This window comes from Leopardus geoffroyi, chromosome A2 (assembly GCF_018350155.1).
Source record: "Leopardus geoffroyi isolate Oge1 chromosome A2, O.geoffroyi_Oge1_pat1.0, whole genome shotgun sequence".
Classification (NCBI taxonomy): domain Eukaryota; kingdom Metazoa; phylum Chordata; class Mammalia; order Carnivora; family Felidae; genus Leopardus; species Leopardus geoffroyi.
In genome coordinates, this window is record NC_059331.1 from 157446246 (window position 1) to 157473040 (window position 26795).

General features: G+C 40.7%; 1 long non-coding RNA gene, 1 other non-coding gene and 1 pseudogene across 2 annotated transcripts in view; 2 read left to right on the forward strand and 1 right to left on the reverse strand.

Moving 5' to 3' along the window:
• The window catches only part of LOC123607043, a 33416-nt gene extending 14515 nt beyond the window's left edge, over positions 1-18901 (reverse strand). Inside the window, exons 1-3 of the long non-coding RNA XR_006716620.1 lie at positions 18674-18901; positions 7656-7755; positions 99-156 (exon numbers count right to left, since the gene is read on the reverse strand). This is a non-coding gene — a long non-coding RNA (uncharacterized LOC123607043). The remainder of the gene's footprint in view (positions 1-98; positions 157-7655; positions 7756-18673) is intronic.
• A 392-nt stretch (positions 18902-19293) lies between these two features.
• Positions 19294-19433, forward strand: LOC123607790. Its single transcript, XR_006716928.1, has one exon. It is a non-coding gene; the product is annotated as a small nucleolar RNA SNORA7 (small nucleolar RNA).
• Positions 19311-19964, forward strand: LOC123607041 (annotated as a pseudogene).
• The last annotated feature ends 6831 nt before the right edge of the window (positions 19965-26795 follow it).

A 26795-nucleotide genomic window follows, 5' to 3' on the forward strand; every position in this document is an offset into this window, starting at 1 on the left:
GTGTTATAAATGCCTGAGCAAGAATGAGAAATTCAACCCATGGGCCTATTATGGTTTATTCACCATCACTGCCACCTGAAGGGCAACATATTCCTTACCTGACAGGTGTCTGTGACATAGCATCCTGCAGTTCCACGGTCTAAAACATTTGAAGTCCTGCAATCAGGGATGAAAACGTTGATTCAGAGGTGACTCTGAAGTCAGGAACACTCCATTCAGTGCAGTGTCCTTCACAAACAGGCCTCCAGCACAGCCCCCATTATTACACCTTCCTCCAAACCCCTCTTGCCTTCCTCCCACCAACCCCTCTCCAGCCTACTGGACATTTCCCCTCAGACGTTTCCCTTCCTGTTCAAGATCTTGCCTCCCCGCTCAGCTTGGATAACTTGGTGCCCTCCCCTTTGTCCATGATGGACTACCATCTCCCTCATGTTGCTTCCAGACTCTGAGCCACCATTCCTCCCCAAGTCCAACTCAGCCATCTGGCCCACAGCTCAGGACAGGCCCCCCGGAGTATGTTTTAGGACCTGATGTACTTATTGAATAATATTACATCTCAAGTTCTTATTTGTCAAAACTGATTGTTTAACACAGGCAAAACTGACATAGGTAAGGTTCAACTTGAACATAGAACTAGCTTTCCTCTGCATCAGGGTCTGCTGCAGAGCAGATTTTCCTCAGTGCAGCCTCTGCGATACCCCTTGGAGCATCCCGCTCCCTCCCTTGCTACAGAATACATCTTTTCTCAGGCCTAGGGGTCTCACATCCTCCTGGTTTCTCCAATCAGAAGACAATGCAGTGTCCCATCAAAACAGGCCAATGGCAGCTTTAACCTTCACAAAGTTGGCTGGCCAAGGCTTTGGTTGGCTATGCAGCACATGCTTTGGACTGGGCCACACATTACCTGTACTCGATCGTCTGGACTCCCTGGTATGTTCTCAGTTTCCCTCACACATTTATGGTAAAGATTCTCTCTGGTAAGAGATCCTGTTCATCCCTATCCAAATTCTTCGTGCTGTAGGTTTTGCTGTTCAGATTTCTGTTACAGTGTCACCTAGTAGAGAGCTCACCTGTCTCTTTATAATAACCCCCCAGAGACATGAAACCTGTTTGAAATCCCCCCTGCCTTGTTATGCATCTTACTGTCTCTCCACATCAACCCTCTCAGTTCTTCTGACTGAATTATTCCTATGCTTTTTGACTTTTTAAATATTTGTTTGTTTGTTTGTTTGTTTGTTTTTGAGGAAGGGCGAGAGAGAGGCAGGGAGAGAGGGAGACAAGAGAATCCCAAGCAAGTGCCACACTGTCAGCACAGAGACTGACATGGGGCTTGAACTCATGAACCATGAGATTATGACCTGAGCTGAAATCAAGAGTGGGATGCTTAATCGACTGAGCCACCCAGGTGCCCCATGCTTTTCGACTTTTGAAACAACTTTCCCACCCTGGAAATAACTCTTTCTTTAACAACTTGGAATTCAGAGGGGTTAGCCTACCATCACCCTGATTGTTTGTACCAGTGGTTTTGGTCACCAGTGTCATGGGACACGCCGAGCTTCTGGAGGGAATGAAAGAGCAGGGGTGAGGAAGGGGACAGAGGGGCAAGCAGAGAAAGTCACTGAATATCGCCTTATGGTTCACAGGCTTTTGCAAGGGCAGGTGACAGAGGGAGGGCACAGACTAAACAGCACACGGGCCAGACCGGCTGGCAGCAAGAATTAAAGGCTCAAAAAGAAGACAGAGATGCATCAAGAAGGAACCTAGACAGAGCTTCCCTTGAACCCGGATCTCTTAGGGTGGGGCAGAAGGAGGGTTGGAAGAAGACCCCTAGGTCTTCCCCAAGAGGGAGAACAGAATGAGGCCAAGGCAGGGAGTGGGGTCCTGTCATGGGATTCATTGCTGCACTGAAATCAGCAATAGCCCAGTGTGCAAGAGGACACAGGAAACTCAAATCATTCATTCATGCACTCATTCACTCAGAAAAATATGATTGACAGTGTCAGATACTGTTGGTGTTCAAGGGATATGGTGGTGAACAAAATAGTTCCAGGCCTTACAGCCAAGTTGAAAAAAAACAGACAATAAATAAGTTTTAAATGACAACCCGTGACAAATGCTGTGATGGCAATGAAAGGAGCATGAAAGAGGCTGAGGGAAAGGTAGGGTTCTTACCAATGGTAGGTCTCATCCTGCCACCCAGGTCCAGATGCAAGATTCGGCAGTGGTGGGTGGCACACAGGGGACAACAAGGCAAGTGAAATGGGTTGAATGGAGCCAAGAGGTCCCCCCCAAACTCTCTGTAGGCACAGTTTCCAAACCTAGGACCTCTGGGGCAGTCTGCAGTAAATGAAGATAACACAACACCAGGACGGAAACACTCCACCTTACCTGGGACCCTTTCTCCATATCCCCTTCCTCCTGCTCTTTAGGCACTACTGGTGTTAGATCTGAAACCAAAAGGCACTGGGAAAGGTGGAAGCCTCCAGCCCTTCTCACACACGCTGATGGTGTGCTCCTGCAGGGTTGAATAGGAGCATGATAGTGGTTCCCAAGGAGCAGCTGTCTCCGCTGGACACTTGGGCACATCCCAGCATCATACTCAGTTTGGGGAACGTGAGTTCGAGGGAAAAGGCAGGCTACTGTGAGTCCACAGGGGCCTCCTGGGGAACCCTGACTATTCTCTCACTCTCTCCTGTCTCCTGTGGGCATAGAGCTCAGTGTGCCCCAATAGTCCTAGGATCTGGGCTCTGTGGGGGGGGGGGGGGGTGAGGAGAAGAGAGAGTGAGGACAAGGAGCTGGGCACCAGATGTTTTAGACACAGGCAGTAGAGGAGCAAAAACAGTGGGCTAAGAGATCTCCCTGTCTCTGGTCACCCTGGAGGGAAAAACAGGGTCCAAAACAGAGAAATGCTGAAGTAAAAACATTTCTTTTAAAAAATAGGAATCACCAGGACCCGAGCATCAAGATATTGAGTGGGGTTCACTCTCCTGCTTAAGAATAATCTTCAGAGCATCTTCTCTCAGGGCCTCAGTTTGCCCACATATAACAGGGGACTCAAAATCTAAACGTACATTCCTGAGCGGGAGGGGGACCCACTGATGAAGGAATCATGGCCATGGTCACTACAGAAAGATATTAACTGAAACCAAAATGAAACACTGAGGACCTGTTTACAGTTATGAAATAGTAATTATACATATGCACGCACACATAGTATTTGTAATTTTGTATATTACATAAATTTATGAAGAAATGAAAAACTATGGCAAAGAAACACTAATAGAGTTATGATTCCATTGTCGTCAATACCAAAGCCAAAGGTATTTTATATCTCTTTATCAGCAAGACCAGCTTCCCTGGCTTTTCCACTCAGCCAAGGACATGCATCACCTCCAGTGCCTAAGGACTCAGGAAATTACATAGTCCTTCTTCCTTGTCCCTTGCCTCTCTCATAGCAATAACACCTTTACCACGTGCCTCCCACAGGCATTGTCTCATTTGATTCTTTAAACAACCCTGTGAATAGCTGTTTCTGAGGTTTTCATTTCTCTGCTGATGGTACAGAGGAAGCCCTTACTCTAGGACACACACCTACTTCGTGGTACCTGGGTTTGAACCCCAAACTGCAAAGAACAGATGATCTTTGATTTGTGTACTTTAGACTTTTGTAGTACACGACCTTGTGCACATTCTATGCTGGCATACCTAATTCACCTTTCACACTGCTGAATTCATATATTTGCTCATCTATGAACATTTCAAGTATCACATATGGCATCCCCTGCCACCTAAATATTCAGTTTTGTCTGTGCTATTATTTAAGTATCTTAATGAAAAATAATAAAAAGTGAAAATTGAAAATGAAAAGTAATGATGCCTGTGTTTTTTTTTAAGTATAAGTCTCAGGGGCACCTGGGTGTCTCCGTCAGTTGAGTGTCTGACTCTTGATTTCAGCTCAGGTCATGATCTCACTGTTCATGGGATAAAGCCCCATGTCAGATTCCACGCTGGTAGCATGGAGCCTGCTTGTATTCTCTTTCTCTCCTTCTCTTTCTGCCCCTCCCCACTCATATTCACACTCTCTTTCTCTCTGAAAATAAATAAACTTAAGAAAAAAAGTGTAAGTCTCATAAATGTAATCAAACAAAACAAAGTTGGTCATCATTAGGCATGGTAAGAATGGGGCATCTTTTAGCTTCAATCCACAGTTCACTGAACCTAAGTTGGTTGATTGTATGCTCAAATAAGAGAAAAGAACAAAATTAAATAATATTTTTGAAATCTTGGGATACATTACCTGAACAGGGATAAATCAGCTAGAAACAGCTTGAGAGCAGAGAGTATCTTTTGGGTGGATTCATCAATAGAGGTAGAGAGGGAGAAAGACATCACACTAAAGATGTGCTGAGATGAACACAGGAAAAGCCAAAACCGTGAGTTTTATTGGAGATATATACTGTGGGGGGTGGGAGGGGTATGCCTGGGTGCCTCAGTCAGTTAAGCATCTGACTCTTGATTTAGGTTCAGGTCATGATCCCAGGATTGTGGGATCAGGCCCTGTGTGGAGCTCTGCACTGAGTTTGGAGGCTGCTTAAGAGTCTTTCTCTCCCTCTGCCCCTCTCCACTCCAACCCTCTCGTGCGCATACTCTAAAAAAATAAATAAAATAAAATCATACTGTGTGTGTATATGTTTTTAAATCTGGAATCAAAGGACATACTAAGTAAAAAAAGGATCTCCTAGAACCTTGGTAAAGAGTAGCCAGGTGCTTTTCTTCCTTTAATAAAGAGTTATCAAACGTCAACCATGTACCAGGTGCTATTTTAGGTACCCAACATAGAGCAGTGAACAAGACAAATTCTTCCCTGCATGGAGCTAACAATATAATGAAGGTCACAGGTGATAAGTAACCAAATCTATAATAAATTTAAAGTAATGATAAGAGGTGAAAAGAAAATAAAACCAAATAAGGGGAAGGAGTGATGTAGGTTGTCAGGGAGAAGATAACTCAACAGAGAGCTGAATGAGGGATAGTGTCAGTCTTGGGAAGATGGCAGATGAGAGTGATTGGAATCACCAAAGCTTTAAGCACTGAATTCTGAGGCAAGTCTAATTGGATTCAATGGCTAAGCTAAGCTTACTCTTTGTCCCCAGATCTCTTCATATTCAGCTAAAGTTCTTCTGTCATCAGAGCAGTTTATTAACTTCTATTATTTGAATTAACTGCTATGCAGATGGAGCCCAACAATAAGAAACAATGTGGCCCAGGTTGCAGCTTTTGAAAAGAATGTCCCACATGCTTCTTACCTTCCCAGGGGTTAGAAATCAGGAGCGTAACTAAGGAGAAGCAGGAGAGTACACTTCCCCGAACCCATGCAACAAAAGGGGAATCTAATAACATTTTTTTAACGTTTATTTATTTTTGAGAGAGAGAGAGACAGAGCGTGAATGGGGGTAGGGTCAGAGAGAGAGGGAGACACGGAATCGGAAGCAGGCTTCAGGCTCCGAGCTGTCAGCACAGAGCCCGACACGGGGCTCGAACTCGTGAACCACGAGATCATGACCTAGGCTGAAGTCAGACGCTTAACCGGCTGAGCCACGCAGGCGCCCCTCTAATAACATTTTTAAGAAGGAAATGTGTAGACATGATGCTGTTAAGGCCATGATGTTAAGAGGACATACAGTGCAGGAAGCGAAGGCAAGATCATGATATATGCCCATGGGAAGGCTTCTCTATGCTTGCTACACCCCAACCAAAGACTGTAGACCACCCTCAACCCCACCCTAAGAAGTGGGGATAACCACTGAGAAGTCATTTATGGATGTCCTCCTCCATTTCATCGGAAGAACAGAGTAGGTTTTCTTTTTCTTTCTTTCTTTTTTTTTAAGTAAACTCTACACCCAACATGAAGCCTGAACTGATGACCCTGAGAACAAGAGGCACATACCCTACCCACTAAGCCAGTCAGGTGTTCTCCAGTGTAGCTTTTCAATCCTGGTATTTAACAGCTACTAGAGACTTAACATTTTCTCTTTCTCCAACTTTTCTCAAATTCTTCCTCATTAATACAGTTCTCTTATTCCAGATCTCTTTGGACTTTCTTGGCAGAATCAAAGAGGAACTTCCAATTTTTCCATTATTAAGTTTTACATATATCCAGAAGATACAGAACAGTTGCACCTAGATATCACATTCTATACACATACAATGACATGGCTTTGGATTGCATGTAATAATACACTCACTGATTTTTCACTAGGAATCCTACTTTGGGGTGTACTGTTGATAATCAGAATTCCCTGCCAGGCTTCCCATGTTCCTTGCCTTTTCTTCTTCATTCTCCATCCTCTTTTCCTTTTTCTATTTTGTTTCTCTTCTCTCAGTCCCCTCTTCATCCTTTTTGCTCTTTTAACTCCCCATCACCTGATATAGATCTTCCCATCCAAAGATCTGTTTTACAGAATATGTTCCCCATTTATCTGTAAGGCAAATATACCAAGCTTGGTGAACTTCTATTTGCATAGTGAATTCACACAAGAATTTTTTGGGAAAAAATATACAGTACATCTATCTCAAAGACTGATCCCAGGATAAAGTCCCATGTACAAGTCTCTAAGCTCTGAAAGAAAGGATATGAAGGTAGAATTTAAAGGAAATATGACAGGGGTGCCTGACTGGCTCAGTCAGAGAAGCATGAGACTCTTGATCTTGGGGGTTGTGAATTGGGGGCCCACTTTGGGGGTAGAGATTGCTTAAATAAATAATTTTTAAAAAATAAAGGAGGTATGACAGTCATGTTTCTGTGAGATATCTGTTGCTCTCTTTTTCTAGACTTCTCATCCTTTTCCCCAATCTGTGGGGAAAGTAAGTTTATTTTGTGCTGGAGTTGCAAATACCTGGTTAAGTTCATGTTAAATATGGTGACAGGCACAACCAACAAACCTTTAATGTTCAAATGATAAAGTGCAGCAAAAATGGAGAAGGGTTTTGAATTTTCAAATCACTTATAAGCAGTTTTATAACGTATTTGTATTTAGAAGCTGTCAGTGACCCTTCTGAGACCAAGGGAATAGTGGTAGAGACAGATTGAGGTAAGGTGGAGACACTGGGGGCTTGGAGACTGTGTTTAAAGGAACTGGATTTAGAAAGTCATCACAAAGAACACCGAAAGAGCTGAGTGAAGTGGATTTACTGTGCTAATCATCCTGTAAGAAAAACACCAAACACAGAATGATAGAAGAAATGGAGAAAACCCACCGGAGAGATTCTGGTGTGTGGTGACTCAGATAGGGTACTTGGCAAACAGAACATAAATAACTGCTCAGAGTGCCCAGAATCTGATGAGACACTGCTCAAAAGTCTGAGGAAACATCTCAGGGCAGAGCTCATGGATGTATTTGCAGCTCTGGCGGGAAACACTTTTTTTCTCATTGATTTGGGAGGAGGTGACGGCTGGGCAAAGAGTGAAAGCAATAGAGAGAATACATGAACAGGTAAAGCAACTCTTCTGAGTGTGAGGGTGAGATGTCCTAACCAGAAAAATGAATGACCCCAGAGCTGCTAAAGGGAGAATGAAATCGGGAGAGTCCACCAGGGACTGTCTACCTCTGCAAGCTTGTACTTAGTAAACAGGAGGCACTTGTACTTTATCCCACCTGTATGTAAACTCTTCCTATATTTTCCTTCTGCTGTTTTCCCTGTGAGCAGATTCTGAGTTTGTTGCACTTCCTGGGGGTTGGTAGATGGTTGGATAACCTGTAGAGAAGAGAAATGGAGAATTGTAGGGCATTGTTTTAGGAAAAGAAAATCGCCCTTTTGATGTCTTTCCCCTTTCTGTTGTATAGGCAATAGAAAATATCCCAAGCCAATAGGGTGAAAAATCTGCCTGGAAGAGAATCTTGGATTTAGGGCTATTTGGGTATGGTTTGGTCAATCTCTGGCCTCCTTTGAGGGGAATACTTGGTAGTCAGGTGAACGTCATGGTAATGCTACCTCAGGAATTTCAGAGAGCCGGGGATGGTGGAGATAGGCGCATGAATGGGTGCAGTTTTTATGCTCCGATTCTCATGGTGCTAATTACTCTACATTCTGGAGGATTTAGAGCCTAAAGAAGTAACTGGAAGTAATGATCTTCTCTGAGATGGAACATACCTTTCTATATTCCCCCCTTCTGAAATAATAGTCTTGCCCAATGACCACTCTTCCATCTGTGCATCTGTGTGTACACACACACACACACACACACACACACTCACACACACACGATACTAACTTCCCCTTTGGACCCTAAATCTTTCACCTACGATGATTGGTTTGACCCCAAGTAACACAGCAGCATCACCATCTCAAAACTGATTTAGGTTCCATATTAGCCTCCGATCAAATTCACAAACCTCACAGTGGCAGAAGCTCTGTTATATCTGCCTCTTTAACACCCCCTGATTCAACAACATCCCTCACCCGTGCTCCCATTCCACACACCAGCAGAATCTTTCTTGTTATTCAAGCAAATTAGTTACCCTTTATATCATGACAGCCTCTCTCTCCTTGGACCTGCTACTTAGTCATTTGCTCCCCCCAGGAATGCTGCACCCCGTCTTCCCACACCTCACATCCGACCACACATAAAACAACTCACCAGTCTCTCTCCATTATCATAAAATCCTAACTGCTAATATCATTTCATTTTGATCTTCCATTTAGCATTTAGGACTTAGATTCCACAGGAATCAAGCCCACTTTATTTTTTTTAAGGAGTTCATTTTTTTTCAGTGTTTCAGAAACTATTTATTAGATTATCTTGATTGCACGATGTGATCCGATAACAGTTTGTTTTATCATCCACTTGGATTTCCTTTTTGCATTAGCTTCCATGACAGTAATTCTCAACTGATGTAACAATTATTGTTAAGACATTAGGACTATTGAAGTTTGATGTTAAAATAGAATCAAATTATGAAGGCAAATAGGCAAGACTTCTAATTCCCTTTCATTGTAAAGAACTTGATGTGTTTTGAAGATAAAAAGCTTAATCATCCAAATTGATCTACATACAAATTTTCCTTTTCTTTCCTCTGTTTCTCTCCCACCATTTGAAATATTATCTTTGCTGAGGCCTACACATCATTCTTGCCTGATATAATTCTTGATAGGAATACAGACCACTCTCATAGTCTCCATGAATACAAAAGTTAGGCAACTTAGGATCTGTACAAACCAAGTATTGATTATGAACTCTGAGGGCTGAAATGGTCTGAAATATGGAACTTTGTACTATTAGGTATTTATCCAAAGGATACAAAAATGCTGATTCAAAGGAGCACATGCACCCCAATGTTTATAGCAGCACTATCAACAATAGCCAAATGATGGAAAGAACCCAAATGTCCATTGGCTGATGAATGGATAAAGAAGATGTGGTATATTTATATGATGGAATACTACTCGGTATGAAAAAGAATAAAATCTTGCCATTTGCAACAACATGGATGGAACTAGAGTGTATTATGCTAAGTGAAATAAGTTAGAGAAAGACAGATATCATATGATTTCACTCATGTGGAATTTGAGAAACACAACACATGAACATAGTGGAAAGGAAGGAAAATAAAATAAAAACAGAGATGGAGGCAAACCACAGGAGTTCTTTTTTTGTTTGTTTATTTAATTTATTTATTTTGAGAAAGAGAGAGACAGAGAGCATGTGCGAGCAGGGGAGGGGCAGAGAGAAAAGGAAGAGAGAGAGAATCCCAAGCAGGCGCCACTCTCTCAGCATAGAGCCCAACACAGGGCTCAATCCCATGAACTGTGAGGTCATGACCTGAGCCAAAGTCAAGAGTTGGATGCTTAATCGACTGAGTCACCCAGGTGCCCAAGTCAAACTCACTTTAATATAGACTGGGAAGAAAGAAGAAAATACAATTAGAAGGAAATTATAAATCGATGAGAATTAACAAAGGAGTTGGTATGCTGTTGTTCTTAGATATCCAACATTACCCTGTAATGAGAATAAAGTGCTCATTAAACATTTACTCATCCCAAGCAATCCATAGAACCTCCTAAAGAGGCAGGCCTCGGCAGCTCTGCACTCTGCTCTCAGGGATCGGCCCCTGGTACCATTTCTAAAGGAGTGAAGCATCATTATCACCATATATTACAGCCTTGCAGCAAAATTGCTGTAGCACCCTTTCCCAAAAGGATGCTAAACACTTATCACAGCAAAATTCTGTGTGTCTGACTGTAGCTTCCTAGCAAATAATTGAACATTATGTAGGAAATACACTTAGAAATAAATGGGAAGTTCAGGAGTTGAAGGCAATAGCAGCTTTAGTTCAGGATATTTAGGTTCAACCCATAAAAGTACAAGCTATGGATAAGAAGACCATGATTGTGAGCAAAATTCACAAATGTCTTATAAATATAAAGGGCCTGTTGATACTCTACCACCCTCCTCATGTAGGAGTGGAAATAAAAAATTATCTGACAGTTACCTTTCCAGCCACCTATTTTCTCCTTGCACAAAGGAGCTATGTGTGAACCATTGCCTCCCACCTCCCTACCTCCTCTCTCACCACTTATAGAATTTAGGCATTTTTTGTCACACTCACATGTGAGTCTTTTACCCCAAGCTTCTGAGTTCTGATAGCACTTCTCTTCTCTATCCCCTTTCTATTTGTCTAAAACCACCGAAGTCAAGACCAAGATGTCTACGACTGATGGTAGTTAACATGTTAACAAGAAAAAAGAAAATTTCTTTTAGAAATAACTTGTGCTTTTTCTGATTACCAGAAGATAGAAGTAAATATGATGTTATACATCTTCCCAAAGAAAATGACAGTTACCGTTTTGGAAAATCATTGGTTTTAAAAAAAAATTTTTTTTAATGTTTATTTATATTTTAACAGAGAGAGAGAGAGAGAGAGACACAGCATGAGCAGGGGAGGGTTAGAGAGAGGGAGACACAGAATCTGAAGCAGGCTCCAGGCTCTGAGATGTCAGCACAGATCCCAACAAGGGGCTCGAATCCACAGACTGTGAGATCATGACCTGAGCCAAAGTTCGATGTTTAATCGACTGAGACACCCAGGTGCCCCAGGTGTTGATTCCAATTAGAAATGACAAAGAACCTGAGGACTGATCCCCTAGCCCCTTGGACATGTGCAGAAGATGCCTGCAGAGAACCAGGAAATTTCCCATCTCTGCCCTCATTCTCTATTTATTAATTTACTCTTTTCAAAGCATCAGCTTTCAACATGGAAAACTTTTTTCCTAGATTCAATGATTATTCTTCAGTTTTGTTTAATTACAAATGTCATATTAAAAATAGGGGCGCCTGGGTGGCTCAGTCAGTTAAGCATCCAACTTCAGCTCAGGTCATGATCTCACGGTTTGTGAATTCAAGCCCCGCATCGGGCTCTGCACTGACAACTCAGAGCGTGGTGCCGGCTTCAGATTCTGTGTTTCCCTCTCTTTCTGCTCTTCCCCCACTCATGCTCTGTCTCTCTGTCTCTCAAAAATAAATAACCATTAAAAAAAACTTTTAAATAGAATATGCTTTCAGTTCAGTTCTAGGTTCACTTAGCAGCTGAGACAGTATGGGGAACTTCACCCCATTCTTCTCTAGGGAGGTGTGGTCTAAATTTTAAAAACACAATTTGTACTGCCTGTTTATTATTGCTCATTCTTTGATAATTTGTTATGCATTCCTTTGCCATTTTAACTAGCCAGAGCAAAAACCATTTAAGGTTGGACTAGGTAAGCAACTCAGAAGATTATAGTGTAAAGAAGTGAAACTGAGGGGCGCCTGGATAGCTGTCAGTTGAGCTGTCAACTCTTTATTTCAGCTCAGGTCATGATCTCATGGTTCATGAGTTTGAGCCCCACATTGGGCTCTGTGCTCACAGCACGGAACCTGCTTCAGATCCTCTGTCTCCCTCTTTCTTCTCCTCCCCCCCCCCCAAATAAATAAACATTAAAAAAAAAGAACTGAAATCGAAACTACCACAGCCCCTACAGTTCACAGATTAAATTCTTCATCAACTCCCTCATCTTTCTTGCTTGCAGTCTCTAAATAAATGTATGCTTCTGTAGGGGCCACACCCTCAAGCTTCAGCCTTCCTCATAAACCCCTCTGTCCTTCTGCCCCACAGGTACCTGTTTAGAATAATAAATTGGGGGTTCAAAAAAAAAGGTAGAAGAGGACAGGATCCGAATGGCCAGCTAACTGGCAGCAGGATTATAATGGTAAATTCTACAGACTTGAATCTATAAGTTGAATATCCACCTTTCTGAATACTTAATGACAACAGAGGAAGCAAGTCATTGGAGGGGAGCTTAGGTAGAAGTAAACAGAGCTGCGATCAAGAGAGGCCAAGATGTTTAATGGATTATTGACGCAGACATAGAAGTTACCTGGAATGACGGACGACATAAGCGAGGGTCAAAGAGATAATTCTCAGCTGGACGCCAAAGTCTTCAATGAGTGAAGGGGATTTTTCAGGAGAGCGATCGGTTACAGGGAGAAGGAGTAGTAGAGCAGGAGATAATCAGTGATATCAGCCCCAAAATAGAGATAACTGAGGTCTAAAAGACTTCATTCAGACAACATCTTTTCCAAAAAGCCTACCTGGACTCTTCTCCCATCAATTGTTATTAGATGAATACTGGAGTATTTCTATGGCACTCTGTAAATTTCTATGGTATCACATACTAAGTGTATCTATTAGTTTACATGTCTTTTAGACTATGAGCTTTCCTGGTGCCTGATGGCACCGAAGGGGCCAACTATAAATTTGTTAAACTGAACTCTTCTGTAATATTCAACTGCCTCCATCCAGGGTGATTTATTTGGATTATTTTCTCATCATCCTAGACTATTCCAAATGTTCAAACAAAGCAGAATTAATAGAGATGTTGGATTTAGCATTATAGGCTGCTTATCACTGTATATGTTAAAAAGAAAGCATGAATGTTGAAGTCAGATAGCCTTAAGCGAGTTCAAATTCTGACTTTACAATTTATTACTTTGAACTTCTAATCCTTATTTTGTACAATTGAAGGCAATAAATATTCACAAAGACGTTGTATAAGTTAAAAGTAATATGCACTGGGGTGCCTGGGTGGCTCAGTCAGTTAAGCATCTGACTCTTGGTTTCAGCTTAGGTCATTATCTCGCAGTTCATTGGTTCAAGCCCCATGTCGAATCCCATGGGATTCTCTCTCTCCCTCTGTCTCTGCCTCTCACCTGCATGCTTTCTCTCTCTCTCTCTCTTTCTCAAAATAAAATAAACATTAAAAAAGTGATATGCACTGTAATATGTATACAATTGCCTAACAAGATGCATATTAGAATTCTCTGTCTCTCTGTCTCTCTCACACACACACCTTCTTTCTCTCTCACATACATACACATGCACACACTCTTCTCCCACCTTGAATGTGGGCATGATAATATGACTAGCTTTGGCCAGTCACATATGAATAGAAATGTCATGAGTCAATTGTAGCAGAAGCATTTGAGAGACTCCATGTCTGCTCTTCTCCACATTGACTACGGAGGCATGTAACTGGATGGAGATGCACATTAAAGGTGCCTAAAATGTTGAGCCACGGCCAGAGAGAAGATAGCTGCCCTGGGCTTACAGTGAACTTTACACAGGTGAGAAACTTTTGGTATGTTTGCCCATTTGCATTTTTATGATGTTTGTTATTACAGCATCACCTAGATTATATATCTCACGTATCTTCATACTTAGCCTTCTCATAAAGAAGATATACCTTTCTAAGCAGATAATTCTGTGTTACTACTTCAGGACAAACACCAGAGGACAGCTATCAGAAGCATCTGCTGTTGATGGACATGGTGTCAACTGTATCTCTACATATACTCTTATTTTTTCAAACCCTCCAGAGATGCTAATAGAAACAGAAAAAAAAAAAAACAGATACAAGACACACAGCTAAGGCAGTGTTGAGAGGAAAATTTTTATAACATTAAAAATGAATATGTTAGGTAAGAGGAAAAGTCTTAAATCGAAAATCTAAGCTCCCAATTCAAGAACACAGAAAAGAAAAAAAGTAAAATAAACTGAAAGCAAAAGAAGGAAGAAAATAACCTAAGAACAGAAATTGATAAAATTGAAAGCAGAAAAACAACAGGAAAAAAAACCAATGAAACAAAGGTCTAGTTCTTTGAAAAACATCAGTAAAACTGACAGACTTCTAACAATACAGATAAGAGAGAAAAAGAGAAGATATAAACTACCAACATTAGGAATGAAAGAAGAGATATTACTATAGACACTGAACACATAAAAGGATAATAAGAAAGTACTAGGAACAACTCTGCACGCAAAGATTTGACAGCTTATACAAAAGAAATCACTTCCCCAAAAGACACAAACTAGCACAAGCCATCCCATACAAAAAGGTAATTTGAATACCCCATTACTATCAAGAAAGGTAAAGTCATAATTTTAAAACTCTCTAAAAAGAAATCTTCAGGCCAAGATACTTTAACTGGATAATTCTACCAAATATTTAGAGCAGAATTAATGTCAGTTCTACATAACCTCTTCCTTTCTATCTGGAAAGGGAATTTGTCTTAATGCATTCTATGAAGCTAATATTACCCTAATACCACAACCAGATAAAGATAATGCAAAAAAGGAAACTACAAACAAATATGCCTTTGAATATACACACAGAAATCCTTAACAAATATTAACAAACAATTCAGCAATATGTAAAAAGAATTATCACCATAACCAAGTGAGGATTATTCCAGTGATACCAAGCAGATTCAGTATTCAAAATCAATGTAGCCCATCACAAGCAAAAGATGAAAAATCACATTGTCATACCAAACAGTGTAGAAAAAAACATCTGACCAATTCAACATTCATTTATAATTTTAAAAAAACTCTCAGAAAAATAGAAATAGAATAAAACTACCCAACTTGATAAAGAGAAGCTACAGAAAAATCCTACAGCTAACATTATATTTACTGGTGAAAGTCTGAATGCTTTGTCCCTAAGGTTGGGAACAAGACAAGGATGTCTGCTCTCATCGTCACTTATTCAACATTAGAAGTTATAAACCAATATAAAAAGGCAATAAAAGTCATGTATATCAGGAAGGAATCAATGAAATTGTGCATGTATAATTTCTTTAAAAAGTAAAATATATAGGTGTAAACCTAACAAGATAAGATATTTACAGGACTTGTATGCTGAAAACTACACAACACTGATGAAAATAATCAAAAAGATCTAAACAAACAGAAAGACATGCCGTATTCATGGTGGAAAGTCTCAACACAGCAAAGATGTCAATTCTTTCTAAATTGATTTAACACAAATCCTGTCAAATTTCCAGCAACTCTTTTCTCTTTTTACAGATATCAACAATATTATTCTAAAATTTACATGGGAAAGCAAAGGAATTAGAATAGCTCAAACAATTTTGGATGGATCTACCCAATTTCAGCTCAAAGAATGGATCTACCCAATTTCAAGACTTATTAGATACTATAGAAATCAACACTGTGTAGTATTAAAAAAAAAAAAAAAGCCTATGTGATATTGGCATTGTGGTAGACACAGATCAGTAAAACAGAACCCAGAACCCAGAAATAAACCCATGCAAATATGCCCATCTGATGTTTTACAAAGATACAAAGTGATTTCCTGAAGAAAAGAGAGCTTTTTCAAGTATCTGGTGTTGGAGCAAGCAATTGGACAGCCACAAACAAACAAACACAAGTAACCATGACTTAAGTCTCACACCTTATACAAAAATTTATTCAAAATGGATCATAGACTTAAATGTAAAACATGAAACTATAAAATATTTTTAAAAAGCAGAGGAGATAATCTTTAAGAGCTAGGGCTAGGCAAAAAGAGCCCTTAAACTTGACACTAAATCAAAATCCATAAAAGTTAAAGTTGATAAGCTGATAAGTTGGATTTGACCAAAATGTAAAATTTTTACTTTGTAAGACTCTATTAAGAGGATGAAAAGTCAAGATAGGGACAAAGAGAAAATATTTGCAAACTACATATCTGAAAAGGCTATTCTCCAGAATATATAAAGTACTAGCAAATCTCAACATTAAAACCATAAACAGTCCTGTTAGAAAATAGGCAAAAGGCATAAAGAGGCATTCAATCAAAAAAGGATATAAAGATGGCAAAAAAAAAAAGCACATGAAAAGATTTTCAACAAAATTAGCTATTGGAAAAATAGAACCACAATGGGATATAAAATCTCATAGATTTACCTATCAGAATGTCTAAAGTTAAAATAGTAACAACACTAAATACCGGTGAGGATGTGGAGAAAATGCATCACTCATACATTGCTGGTGGGAAGGTAAAATGATGAAGCCACTCGGAAAACAGTTTAGCAGTTTCTTTAAAAAGGAAACATGCAACTACTATGGGGCTCAGCAGTTCACTCCTAGGTATTATCCTAGCGAAATGAAGAGATGTTCACACAAAGGCCTGTACACAAATGTTTACAGTAACTGTATTTAAAGTAGCTAAAAATTGGAAACCCAGATGTCTTTCAGAGTAAACTGTTAAACAAATGGTAATCTATCAACACTGTGGAAGACTACTCCGCAATTAAAAAAAAAATCTACCAATACACACAACATGCATGAATCTCCAGAGAATTATGTCGAATGCAAAAAAAAAAAAAAAAAAAAAAAAGCTAATCCCCAAATCCCCAAAGGTTATATGCTACATGATTCTTCCACTTTTATAACGTTTTTGAAATGATAAAAAACTACAGAAATGGAGAACAGATTAGGGTTTGCCAGGGGTTTAAGAAAGGGGTGGAGAGGATGGAAGTAGGTATGACTAAGCAAAAGCAGCATGAGGGATCCTTGTGGGGATAGGAATGTTCTGTATCTTAACTGTCTAAGTCAATATCCTGGTTGAACTTTAATGTGAACATCGATTTGAATTTCATACAATGCGCATGGAATTCCAGATACAGTCATAAGAAACCCATAATTGGCTAGGTAGATATACAAAATATAGTTCCATCTTGACTTCAGGTGCCATGTGATTACACAACTGCTAATGGAAATGTTCCCTATCCTAACTATGAATGTCAATATTCTGGTTGTGATATGTACTAGTTTCTTTATGATGTTACCATTGGAGGAAACTGGGTTAAGGGTACATGGAATCTTTCTGCACTATTTTATACAAATTCACGTAAATCTACTGCTATCTCAAAATAAAAATTTTTTTAAGAAAAAATAAAAGCATCTGCATACAAATCATCATTATGTGTTTTCCAAGAACACATGCAGAAAATAGACACTGAGGAGATCAGAGGGACTGCTTGCTGGTAGGGAAGGTGAGGAGAATGGGAGTGAGCAATGGGAATAAAGGACATATTTTGCTAATAGCAGAAAAAGCTTAAATTTTTTTTTAATGCTCTCGGTTCACATTTGTCTGACCAGCCAGTGATGGATTGTAGCACAGAGTCCATTACTCCTTATTGAATGCATCCAAAGTCATAGATCAGGGGTCGCACACAAAAAATACTTCTATAATATGAGGTTTATAGGATGTCCATGGAGCTCCATATATAGCCACAGGCCTCATGTAATTGGCTCAGGAAGGTAGGCAAAATATGGTTCCCTTTTGATTGCAGGTGTTAAGTATTTACACAACAGCAGATGAAATTCAAATCAAGGCGTCACTATAACAGCAGTTAAGTTTGCATTTCAAAATCCTATCTTGGCGGCAGCTAAGCTAAATGGCTCATTGTAATTATTCGGCTAATTCATTTGTACAGGCACAGTACCATTAAATAACAAAATAGGTTCAGTTTATAAACTAATCTTATTCTTATGTCTTAGTTCTCTTAAATTTTCTGTGAAGGCTTGATGTTTAAAGACCGAAGGGGAGAATTTCCTGCTAAGGGTTTTTAGTAGATATTTTATATTTTATTTTATTTTATTTTATTTTATTTTAATTTTATTTTATTTTATTTTTATTTTATTTTATTATTTTATTTTATTTTATTTTATATTTTTTATTTTATTTTATTTTATTTTATTATTTTATTTTTTATTTTATTTTATTTTATTTTATTTATTTTATTTATGTATTAGATATTTTACATAAGAATTTACCGGACAAATTCCTTGGAAGTTTACAATGTAGAATTCTAGAAAGATTTTTATGTATACTAACCCTTTTCTGAGTGTATGAGGAAGCTGAAAGTTCCACAAACTCAGGCCCATCTTACCTTTAAGAATGTATTCAATTAATTCAAGCTTCTATTCACAACTGCTATGTGCCAAAAACTGCATTAGACACTGATGAAAAATGTAAGTCACATACAACCTCTAGCCTCAAAGAGCTCAAAATCTAGTAGAGGAGACAAGGAAGTAGAAAATGATAACTCAGCATGGAAAGGAATAAATAAAGGCATGAGCAAAATCTCATTTAAGGGAGCAGAGTATGCATTGTAGCGTGTTCTGGGAGGCCAAGTAGGAATGACATCCAAACTGTTCTTGAGAAAGGATTAGGGGTTTGAGTGACAGAGAGAAAAAGCAAGTGCATTCAAGACAGGTATACGCCAGGCTTGAAGACTTGAGAGGAAACCGCATCCTTCTCACTTAAAATTCTAAATCAGAGTTCTACTTACGGTTCTCCCAGATTGCACTGCAACTGTCTCAGCAAGCTAAGGAGTCAAGGCATCCGTGGGGACTGGCCATCCTCCCCTGCTTGTGTCCCCTGTGTCGTCCTTCTGTTTCTCCAGCTGCTCTTTCATTCTCTTCCCTCTCCTGACCAACTTCCTCCAAGTCTGCCCTACCTGACAAATCTGTGACCATAATGATCCCACGCCCCAACGTACCCTGAACTTTCAGGTCAGGCATCCGCCATAGCTTTTGTGTCCCCCTTCAAGTCCCTGAGAGAGAATATCTAATCAGCCTAGCTGATTAGTTTTTAGACATGTCTACTGAACATTGTAAAAGTGTCACATGGTGTGCAGTTAACCCTACATCTCACATGGACAACGGAAACAGTCTCCCTTGTGATTCCTCTTTCAATGTCAGGTGCCTGGTTGAATATTCTGGTTTCATGTTTCTGAACTGAGGGGTTCCAGAATTTTATTCTGCAACCTTGGTTGCATATTACAACCACTTCTAAGACATATTTTAAAATTCTGATGCCAAGAACCCATCCCCAGAAATTCCAATATAATTGATTGGGTGAGGCTTCCCAGGTGATTTTATTGTGCACACACATCAAAAACCATGAAGACTTCTCCCAGGATCGTGTCTGGGGAGTGGTTAATATTCTGCCAGCTTTGGAAATGGGAGAGAAAGCGAGCCTTGCAGAGGTACCCATTCTACTCCCAGTTTGCTCAGCAGCTGGAGATTGGAAGACAGTCTGCAACAATGTTCAAGGCCTGAGCAGGAAAGCTTCCTTCTAGGACTCAATGATACCATCTCTGCTTCTTTCTTGAAGGCATAATGGCTGCCCTCAGACCTCTGGTGAAGCCCAAGATCATTAAAAAGAGGACAAAGTAGTTCATCTGGCACCAGTCAGACCAGTATGTCAAAATTAAGCGCAACTGGCAGAAACACAGAGGCATTGATGATAGGATGCGCAGAAGATTCAAGGGCCAGATCCTGATGCCCAACATGGGTCATGGGAGCAACAAGAAAACAAAACACATGCTGCCCAGTGGCTCTCAGAAGTTTCTAGTCCACAAGTCAAGGAGCTTGAGGTGCTGCTGATGTGCAATGAATCTTACTGTGAAGAGATTGCTTACAATGTCTCCTCCAAGAACCGTAAAGCCATAGTGGAATGAGAAGCTCAGCTGGCTATCAGAGTCACGAATCCCAATGCCAGGCTGCACAGCAAAGAAAATGAATAGACAGACAGCTTATGTGCACATCACATTTGTGTTAATAAAACCATAAAACTACAAAAAACAAACAAACAAGAAACCATGAAGACTTGCTCTTAGTGCACTGTTGGGAGAATTGATGAGTGGCTTCCTGAGCCTATGACTAATGGCATCCTTCCAGCTTTTGTCATCAGCATCAGCTACTTGCACAGATGCTCTCTGACAACACTCAGCTAATCCTCCATATTTTAGGCCTATATTGCCAAAAACAGACGGTATTGGCTCAAAGGAAGGAAGTAGCTTATTCCCACATACCTATATCTCTCCCTTCAGAATTGCAGAATTCCAGAATGAGAATATACATAATAGGGAACGAGCTCATGGAGAAAGTAAGACGGTGTATAATAAGCTACATTCTCACTGGAATCCCTGGATTCTATGAACGGGTGGTGACACTGGTATATCGTGTATGCAGTGATCCTGATGCAGCTGACTTTAACAAATAGTACCCTTCTTCTACAACACCGCACCTCCAAGTGTATTCCCCTTTTTTTTGTTCAGAGTCAGTTCCTCCAATGTTCAGTGAGGGGACATCTCCTATCTCGCTTTGTCCCAGCCCCTTAAAATGGTCATAACATTAAAGATACAGGTAGTTAAAAAAAAAAAAAAAAAACAGATACAGGTAGTCATTTCTCCATCTAAATCATCTGCCTGTTTGGAATATACTATAAGGGTATGTTTCTTGGGGTACATCCCTCAGGAGTTTAGAAAAACAGTTCCTTCTTCAATAGCTGGTGCAGTGACTCAGTCCTGCCCAGCCTATTCCTTGACCAGCAGTCACAAGGTTAATTTTCTGTCCCAAAGATTCATGTCTCCTGAATCATCCAAAAACAACACTGCAGAATGAGCCCAATGTCATAAATGATGTGGCCCAAGGCTTTCTGGCCTATGCCAGCAGTTAGATATTTACCCCGGGCTTGGACTTCCAAGGTTATAATAGGAAAATAAGGCAAAGCAGTGTACACACAGTTCTGGGAATGTACGTGTTTGGCACCCATATACTGGAGCTCACAGACCCACAGAAAGACATTGACTTATATTGGAAATACCAACACAGAGACACATGTGCAAAGTAATTCCAGACAGACCGTGGTCACCAGCGCTTGGCTAACGTGTGAGGTCACACGCACATGTAACTTGCACATCATTCCCCTTCTGATACCTATGACTCATTATCAATACCTGCAGATATTTACATCCAAGGAGAATATGGCGAGCAGCTAAAACTACCTACTTCCCCTCCTTTCTCATCTCCTTAGATATCACCCTATACCTCCAGGGATACGATGCCTTTGCCAGTGGAAAAGGAAGTGTACTTCCTTAAGGAGATGAGCTAGCCAATCTCACTGCTCTTCTCCGTACCTAGTGGAAGAGGGGGAGCCCAAATGTAAACCCACACAGTGAAGGCAGGAAGCAAGGCTTAGACATTCTGATGACGAGAGTTTTTTTCTCAAATTCTCATCCCTGCCACTACAGAAACAGCGGTCACCACAGAGGGCTGAGAACACTAGTTCAACACACCTTTCTCCCTTTCACCCTTCTCCTCATATTGCTCTGTTTGCCAAAGGTCATTTCATCCAACCCACTGCTTCTGAGAACTGGCGACTGCTACAGTAGTTACAGGCAAGCTGCCCTATCCTCTCCTTTCACCCCTCTCCAAGGTCTCCCAGAGATCAAGGAAGTTTACCTGAGCAGGCATCAGTCACATGTCTATGCCTGCAGGCTAGAGCTGGGACACAGCCAAAGTAATTCCAGGAATTGGACTTGGACAATATCCTAAGATAACCTCTCTTTTTCTCCAGAGCCTGGGTGAATTGTGTAGTTTGGGACAGGCTGCCTGAAGTTAGGACCCACTCTGTCTCCTACTTTCCACCTTCTACAACTGGTTGCCTACAGTTTACCTGAGGTCCAGGCTGGAGTGGAAAGAATCAGTTCTCAGAATTCAGCACGACTCTTCACAGGTGGCCCGACCAGTGCTGAGTGTAAGAAATTATGATTCAGGTCTCAAATTGTGACGATTCAGGTCTCAAAGTTTTCAATGTTAGAGCTCCTTTTGTTCTCTCAGATTTTCCAATCATAGTCATCTATTTCATAAAGAATTTTGAGTTCTACTCTGTGCCAGAAACTGGAGATAGAAAGGAGAATATAGCACAGAACTTGACCTCCAGGATCTCAAAGTATAATGTAATGTGCATCTCTGAGCTCTTATTCTAATAAGTGGAGTGAGGTGGGTGGGGAATGGGCTAAATGGGCGATGGGTATTAAGGAGGGGACTTGTGTTGAACACTGTGAGTTGTATGTTAAGTGATGAATCACTAAATTCTACTCCTGAAACAATATTACACTATATGTTAACTAACTAGAATTTAAACAAAAATTTGAAGAAAAAAAAAGAGGAGAAGCATCTTATAACAAAGCGATCCCTCTCTTTTTGCTATAGTGTATTTGTTGTTGTTTGTTTTTGTTTCACTGATTTATTTCACAGAGAGAAGAAAGCAAACGAGTGGGTCAATTTTGCCATCTTGAGCTGAAAGTCTCCAATAGCAAAGATTCTAATGGAGATTTAAAGGACAGTATCTCAAAGAAAGAGAGCACTCTGGAATGGATTACTTTAGTACTTGCTTGGCCCTGTTCCCAGTGTAATAGAGTCCCCTTAAATTATCCCAAGACATGAAGGACATGCTAATCCAGAAGCTGATGATCTGGAAGAAGAAGAATATGGGTAGTCACCATCCTGACTTGTCAAGAACTGAGAGGTTTCTGAGCTTAAAAGACTTTCAGTGCTAAAATGGAAAGTTCTAGGCAAACCAGGGTAAGTTGGTCTCACCCAAAGTGGTGGGATGAAGAAAGTGGGCAGAAATGTCATAGGTCTCATCTTGATTATTTCCTTAAGTTCTCTGAAAATGTGTCCGGGGCTGGGAAGCAGAAATTTATAGGTAAAGTGAGTACAAGCCAGATGGACGAAGCTCCTAGTTTGTTGGGGGGGGGGGGGGCAGTGCGGGATGTAGAGGGAGGAGGACGGTATCAGCAACCGTTTCCCAATAGAACCAGAGCTCCAAGACTTAACCAGGGAAAGTATCTGGCGTCCAATCTTTGCAGATACCACAAAGCAGAAGAGAGGATTAAGAGTGAGAGGGCAGGACTTGGATAAGGACAGTGCCAGGCTGGCAAAAGAGAAGTCAGCAACCATGGTTTCATGTGAGTGAAATGGTTGATATGGCAAGCAAGTGAAGACAGGTCGATTAAATTGACCTCTGATACAAGGACATTATTTAGGCTATAAAACCAGGAAGAACAGCCCACCTCCTGTCCTGGCAATGTAGTCATGACATGTGCCATTGGGCAGATCCTGTTGACTTTTCCTATAGAAGCAGACTCTGTCACAAAGGGTACCTGGAAAGGTTAAGAGGATGTGCTAAGAAGCCCTGTCAAGTGGCCTTAAGAGACTCACAAACCACTCTTCCTCCTTTCCATCCCTTCAGAAAGCCCAGCAGGCAATGCTTACTCATTCTCCTGTACTTAACTGAGCTACCAGGTTAGATATTAGTCCTGAATTCCTGGAGCAGACGTTGGCCACAAAGATTAAACCATAATTTTAAATTGTGAGGGCAGCACAGTACAATGAGAAGGGGATGGTTTTTGCAAGTCAAGACACCTAGACATTGATTTAGTCTGGCCACTTACTACCTCTGTCAAATTAACTTGTAACATTGGTTTAATAGTAGGTATTACATAAGGGGTTTTGTGAGACAGAGACATAACCATATGAAAATGCCAAGCACATGCCAATACATGAGAAAGGGAACCTCCCTTCTTCCCGCACAGAGTGACCCAGCTCCCTGTGTGTGTATGTGTGTGTGTGTATGAATGCATGTGTGATTGTGTATATGTGTGGCTGTGTGACTGTGTATGTGACTGTGTGTGTGTATGTGACTGTGTGTATGACTATGTGTGGTGCTGTGTGTGTGTGTGTGTGTGTGTGTTCATGTGACCCTCTGGCTTAGAATCGTAACCGGCAGATAGAAGTCCTCTCTTCTTTCTCATCCTTCCTCGGGAGCTATACTTTAACTGCATGCTGTAGCTCTCATTCCAAAGCCAGAAAGTTTTGACTTCTCCATTTTTTCAGACTTCCAGCTCAAAAACACACCAGTGGCTTCCATATCATTGTAAAAAGGGCCCTGGAACTTATCTCTTTCTAATTTTGGAGGGACATGAAGCTATCTCTACCTCTGAGATATTCTGCTCCAAAACCCTCTCTCTACCAGGATTGGGTAACTGAGTCAGAAATGATCCCCTCCCCTAATCCCAGAGATAGTTCCTGTGACAAAAACAAACCACAGTGTTTCCTCCAACTGCTCCCAGCTGTGTCTCAATCCTCACCTCTGTCCCCTATCTTCACTTTGCTCCATACACAATGAGCTCATCAGGGACCATGAAAGACCCCAAAGAAAGATGCCCACAGTAGAGGACTAGCATGTGTCTGGAAATGTTTGAAGAATTCTTTAAAAATATAAGCTTCCAGCATAAATCTATGAAAGGGAAGGAACTCTGAGGCCTTCCAAAAAGCAGGAGTCTAGAATTAGAGAACTTTTTAAACAAAATTTTTTTAATGTTTATTTTTGGGACAGAGAGAGACACAGCATGAACGGGGGAGGGTCAGAGAGAGAGGGAGACACAGAATCTGAAACAGGCTCCAGGTTCTGAGCTGTCAGGACAGAGCCCGACGCAGGGCTCGAACTCATGGACCGCGAGAACATGACCTGAGCTGAAGTCAGACGCTTAACCGACTGAGCCACCCAGGAGCCCCTAGAATTAGAGAACTTTATTTTTCCATTTCCTCTTACTTCTCCTGGTCCTCTGGGCTCTTTGTTGCTGAGCAAAGGGAAATGGATAAGACATGATACAGAACTATCTGCTTTATGGGTTTCTAGAGTGTTAAACCTTTGTTCCCAAGTTACTGACCCAAGATACCTAAAAAGAGCCAGAATCTAGACAGGAAGAGGGATGAAGAGGTGGTCATTTCATGACCACCAAAGGTGGCAAGCCAGTCACTTGAACAAGATTAATGGAAGGTTCTATTCTCCTGGGCTGGACTGGCTGGAAAGGCAGGAAACTTCAGGCTTTCCTGATTCTTCCACATTTGTACAGGACCACCTCTCTTAGACTTCAGTTCCTTGTCACTGCTGTCCTCCTTTGGTGTGAATAAATGAAGGGAAGACTGTCTCCCAGCCAAGAGCTGAGCTGCAGGGTGTACAGAGTTTTCAGCAAACACCACCAGGACGTGCTAAAAAGCTGCCAGGTTACATGGAAATTTTAAGATTTACACATTCTTTCTCCCAAACTGAGAAAATTGCTTCCAAGTTTTCAAGAAATTGAAATTCTGAAAGGAATTTATTCACTCATTTGTTCTTTTGACAAATATTTATTGATCACCTATTTGAGAGTTACTGTTCTATGCCTTCTGGATAAAGCAGAAAATGGGAGATAGGAATTTTTCGCCCCTTGAGACTTACATCCTCTTGGAGAGACAAGCAAATCATAAAGAAATATATAGTAAAATGCTGGATTATAAGTGCCATGGTGAAAAATGGAGCAAGCCAAAGGGATAAAAAGAGTCTGAGGGTAATCATTGGAACAAGGTGATGATGGAAGAGCTCCCTGGAAAGGAAACATCTGAACAGAGGAGGCTACCATTCAAGTACATTACAGTAGAGGTTACCAAGCAGGAACTGCAAGTACAACTCCTGAGGCAGGAATTTGCTCTGGTGTTTTCAAAGATGAGAAGGCGGCCAAGGCAAATGAAGCAGAATAGGGAGAAAAACAATGATAGAAACTGAAATCAGAAAATTTTGTCGTAACCAGATCTCTTAGGGCTCCCTAGACCATGAGTGGGGAGGGGCAATGAAATTTATTCCACAGATAATGGAAAGCCATCAGGAAGGGTTTTGTTTTGTTTTTGGAGGCGGGAGTATAAAATCTGCTTTGTTTTTAAAGGATCGCATGCTGCCTGCTATCTGTAGCATAGGTTATATAAGGGTACAGGTGGAAACAAGAACAGTTAGGAAATGTGGCAGTGGTCCAGGTGACAGGTGCTTGGGATCTGACTAAGGGTTGGAATTAGGGATGGGAAATGAGATAGCATTATAAATACTTTTTATGGTAAAACCACAGGATTTGCTGGGAGATTGGATGTGGGTTGCAAGAGAAAGAACATTATCATTGATGACTCCAAAGTTTTGACCTAAGCATCTGGGTACTTGGAGATGCCATTTGCTAAAATGTGTGGGAGGCTGTGGGAGGAGTGTTTTGGGAATGCAGAGAATCAAAAGTTTTGACCCGGATGTGTGAAATCTGTGATGCTTTATGACATCCAGTGAACTGTTATGCAGGCTATTAAATGAACATGTCTGGAATTCAGGGGGAAAGGTCAGGGCTGGAGATACAATTTGGGAGTCATTACCACATAAAAACCATTAGGATAGATGATCTTAGCAAGTGAGGGTCATCCAAGATTGAAAGCTTAAGGACGAGGAGGACCTGCAAAGGAGATGCAATTATCATACTCAAGCAAAGAATAAAAGTCAGAACACAATTCATGGCATAATGTAATGTAATGGGGAAAAGATGGTGTTTGTTGTTTGAATTAATCACTCTCAATGTGGGTAAGAATGTAGGGTAACTGGCAATGCAATACGTTGTTCTAGGAGGTGTCATTTTGGAAAAAGTACTTTGGAACTGGAACTTCTTAACCTAGTAATTCCACATCCAGGAATAATGATTTACTTATTCTTTTATCATCTACAATTTATTGAGACTTTTTCACTCTGAGCACTGCTCTAGACACTGAGAA